Here is a 5,018-nt window from a genome sequence, read left to right on the forward strand (position 1 = left end):
GAAGTCACCACAGATGGTGGACATAGCTGTAATACTTCCCATGTCCATTTTTTCTACATTTCAAAGTATTTTTACATGTGCTCTTTATATATCTGTTTACCAAGCATTTAATGAATGCCTACCATGTCTCAAGTCCAGTGTTCATCCCAAGACACCCTTTTGGTATACGGTAGTAATAAAAACAAACAAAAGAAGTTTGTGGTCATGAACTTACACAGAGTTAAGGTTATCTCAAGTACTTTTGGTTGTAAACAACAAGATTATGCAAAAATTCATTAATCCCATTTCAGGATCAGGATGAATAAGCTAAAGCTCACAGAAGTTAAATACCCTGCTTAGGTTGGGTAGATAGTGACAGAGCCTGGGAAAACCCAGACCCTAAAAATTTGTTCACTACTCTTTCTACGGCACCATACTGCCTGGAACTACACAATGAAAACTGAATGGAGGCTCCTGAAGTCATTTCTGTCATCACCCTCCATTCCTGTCCTCCAGTTCAAGCCTCTTAAGAGAGCCACATGTCAAGAGAAGCAGATTCTGCGTGTTCCTAAGGCATCTGCCCATATGAGTGCCCTGGGGCTCTCACTATCTTAAGGTTCTGTTATGCCTTACATTTACATTCCTGCACTAAAACCTCAACACTTCTGTCCTCTAGTCTCAGTGTAAGTGAAATGAGGCATCTTTTATGAACATCAAAACAACTCCCCAAGCTCCTCATGCCCAGAACCATGGACATACTTCTAAATTGAATCCTGAATTGTTTTGTCTCCGTCAACAAGAAAAAAATGCATTCAGGAGCGAGTCATTTCCCCCTATTTTAGTTCCTCTTTTATTATCCAAATGATTGCTTTGCTTATCAAACCAAAATTTAATGGCTAAAACAAGATTTAAGAAGTAACTTTGGGAGCAGTTGGTTAGTTCATGGGGGAGGCTTCGTGATTTGTAGTTAGAAGGAGGTTTTGGCAAGCTTCAGTTCACTAAAACAGACTTTGAAAAGATAAAATGGAATAAGAAATGTTCAGAGTAGTTTCCTCATAATGGAAAGAGTATGAGATTCGAAGTAAACACTAGAGTCAGACTCAGCTCTTCTGTTTAATGGTTATCTCAAGCTGGTCTTTTAAAACTCTGAACATTCATCAACTTCATCTATTAAAGGAAATACTAATTCCTTGAAAGGTTTTTGTTAAAGAAAATGATAGAGTATTTGTAAAAGGGATTTCTCAACCAGTGTCATGCACATGTCTGTTATGGCTGTTTTACCTACTACTGTGCCATGCAGGAGAACAGGGGTGCTAAAAAATGTTCTGCTATGATTTTCTGCAGAACTATAGACTATTCAGTTATACTATGCAGACTTTGCTTTTGTCTTCCACCTCCAGAGTGATGAAATAATTTTTCTCTGGTTCCTCCTTTTCCCATCCCTCATGTGAGGATGACACCTGGCTCATTTCTCATGGAGTAAGGCCTCGCAGGTACCTTCACGACAGCAGAGGTTGTTTTGTTGGTCCCCGGTCCTAGAACTAGGAACAGTGTCATTCCCATACAGATGCTCAAAAATATGTGTGGAAAGGATGAATAAACCTGTAACTAACTTTAAGGCCTATGAGATAAAGAGATCAACAGGAGTTTTGAATAAAGATAATACAAGTTAAGCCTTTGAATGAAGTAGAGATCTAGAGAGCAATGCTAAAAGAAACAAAGAAGGCCATCTCCAGACAGGGGGTAATAGGACGTTAGCTCTAAGGCAGAGAACCTGGGATGTCTACTTAATCCCAATATCCTGCCAGTTCCCCTCCCTGCCCCAGGAGTCTCCTGCAAACTGCACATTCGTGATCTTACAGTATCCTGGCACGCAAGAACTGTCAGGGCTCATTGACTCCAACATGGTTGACACTTTGTTTATCAAGATGAGAAAGCTAAGGTCAATAGAGGGTCACTCAGAACAAGGGGCAAAAACTGGTATCCATTCCTTTGGATTTCTAGTAAAATGTCCTTTCTCCTTCCAAAAAGGGAAAATTCCACTATTTGAAAAATACATGCTTAATTTTTGCTTGTTTCTTTGCCTTGTTTGCTTGCGGGTCGTATAGTAGTGGTCTTTGATTATAGAGGAATGTTTATTAGCTTAGAGAATTTTACAAAACAAAACAAAAAAAATCACTGGTTTCCCTGATCATGTCTTGGTATTAAACATCACCGAGACAATCTCCTCATCCCGTCCATGTGTGTTTTCCCTTCCCTCTTGAAATTGTCAAACTGACATAATTAACTAAGCTGTTAGCTAAATAAATCATTGGATCCCAGTGAGAATTTTTACTGAGACATCATTGCCCCCGCACCACACTGCATGAAGGACTGTCAACACCACACGATGGATGTATGGCAGAGGATCCTGCTTGGGAGACAGCTCTCTCTTTCTCCCTCAGCATCAAAAATGGCTGTCAGGCTAAAGAACAGATGTCAAGGAGCGTATGTGAGAAAACCACTAATTCCTTGGAGTGTTTTGATCCCACATGGTTCATGGAGCCTGAAATGGCACATGGAATGGAGGCTGGGAGTCCAGAGATGGCCTCAGATCAGGATGGATTTCTAGCAGAAGGCACGAGGCTGTAGATGCTTAAATAGAGAACCATGCTCTGAGACAGGGGTGAACTTCTTAACCTGCAAAAATGTCTTATATCCTTTGTCACTCTAAGGTTGAGGAATCTGCTGTTACTGTTTTATTCCTATTTTAAATAATATTCATTTGTAAGTGCCGTAAGAACAAAGGCCTTCTCCCTCTCTTGGTCTCTGTGGCCAATGAAAGGGCCATTTGGTAAATGTAGGACAGTATTTTTTGCTTTCCAGCCCAGTTTCTCATATTCTAACAGAATAAAGATAAAGATTGAGCAAAGACCATGTTTTGGAAAGAAGTCTTATTAGCAAGTATCACTTTATTTTAATTTCAACAAATTAAAAAAGTCAAGACTGGGTGGTCAGTCTGCTGAGGAATTCAAAGCTACTCCACTGCTTTCTCAGGAGATGAACTGCTTCGCCCACACTCATTTTAATTAGAAGCATGGCTAAGGGCCAGAAACTTGGAAGAGAGATTATAGATTCATTAATTAAGGTCATGTTTACACCTCCATTGTCAACTGTAATGATTTGTTTAACCCAAGGTCTCCTTAGTTTATTACGATCATTATTGCTTGGTTGGAGTTTTACAGTTATGAGTGACAAATTCATATGCAAACCTGTATATTTCAACAAGAGCCCAGTCTGCCATTCTATCTTAATACAAGGAAATTTTCCTTTAAATATTTGTTTTAATCTTTGGTCATCTTTTATTTCAGAACTGTAAATTGGGTCCAACCAGTGGATTCTCTATTAACTGTCTCTGTCTACTGACAATGTAACCCACATCAAGAATATTGCTAGTGACCATACCTCATACTCGTAAACCAGTTTTTAATTTTCCAAGGGTTTTTGGCATCAGCAGCTCATATGACAGGATGATATGAAATCTAATTTGACCATAAAAAGAAGTCTATTTAAAGCCCTCCAGAGGTGCAGTGATGGGGTTTGGGGGATCCCATGGACAGCAACTCTCTGTGTCCTTTGCATTCTGTAGTTACTTTGAGAAGGCCACTGCAGATTTGACCTGTGGAAATGAGGAAATGGGAAGGGGGAGGAGGTGCAAGAAGTAGAAGGAAGGTGGTAGTTAAAATGAGAGAGAGAGAGAGAGAGAACACTCACTCTGCTTGGATGGTTGGAGGCTATCTTGTTCCTTTGTCTTATGATGGGGATATAAGAGTTTTATAGGGGCCCATTACTAAGATCATGGTAAACCTGTGTGAGTCTGTTCAGGTCATAGTAGAGGTTGAGGGAAGGCATTAAGGAATTCCATGGAACATTTCTAAGACTTCCATTAGCAGGCTCCAGAGATTTAACTTTTTTGTCTTTCTACTTGAAAGAAGTAAAACTTGATGGTTTGCCTCCTGGGAGAATTTTTCTTTCCCACCAAATTGGTACATCCTTGGTAAGGGCTCTTGTGCTCTAGCTAACCTATTCTGGTTTGAATTGTCATATTCTACAGACTTACATCCAAACTAGGCTCCAATTTTGTTTCATCCTTGTCAAGTGATCACAGAGAAACTTCCACAGGGTCAGAGATGGAGGGAGGGGTGGTCATGAGGAACGAGTAATTGCTCAGGAATGTGAATGGCCTGCTCATGAAATTGGCAGGTATGTTCAGTCCTTACTTGGACCCTGGTTCCATATATGCAATCTTCTCTTAATGTTGGAATCTCTTGGGTGTGCAGGGAATATCATCCATCTGTACTAAGGTCCAGTGTCAAACTAGCAATGGTTTTCTTTTCTTAAAATTTCTGGATCATTCTTAGTAATTCTCTTATTAGGTTCACCACAGACACTACAGCATCCTTATTTGTCATAGATAGACTATTATTTGTCATAGATATTCTGAGAAAATTTGGCACATAGAGGTGTGTGTGCTTAGCCTGGACAGTGTGAAGAAACATCTCTACTTTGGGGTTTCACTCAAAGCTGACAGCTCTTCAGATCCATTAGTAAATGGTTTGGAATAGCATGCTCAAATTTGTTACTGTGTTCTACAAGCTTACTGCAGGATAATTAAATCTCCTTCTTCACAGCAGTTAATAGAAGTTTTAGCTTCTTTATTTGGAATAAATATTCTGATAGGGCTCAGACTCCTGGAACTCCTAGAAATTTCTATGGGGTGATAGAGCCTGATATTCCATGGGATTTATTTCTCACACTCTGGTGTTTATATGATTTACCTAAGTATCTGAGGTGACTGTTATTTGTTATTTGATATAGCCCCTTCCATGATAGTGTCACCGATGTAGAAGACTAGTGTGATTGATGGCTTATAAAATGATGGAGCTTTCTGTGCACTTCATAATGTCACAAAGTTAAGAGTTGATGTCACACTGAGGATAGGTAGTGAAATTGGACTGCTGTCTTTCTACAGTAAAAATACCTTTCTTTCCATGTCTTTG

This window comes from Callospermophilus lateralis, chromosome 4 (genome assembly GCF_048772815.1).
Source record: "Callospermophilus lateralis isolate mCalLat2 chromosome 4, mCalLat2.hap1, whole genome shotgun sequence".
In the NCBI taxonomy this organism is placed as follows: Eukaryota; Metazoa; Chordata; class Mammalia; order Rodentia; family Sciuridae; genus Callospermophilus; species Callospermophilus lateralis.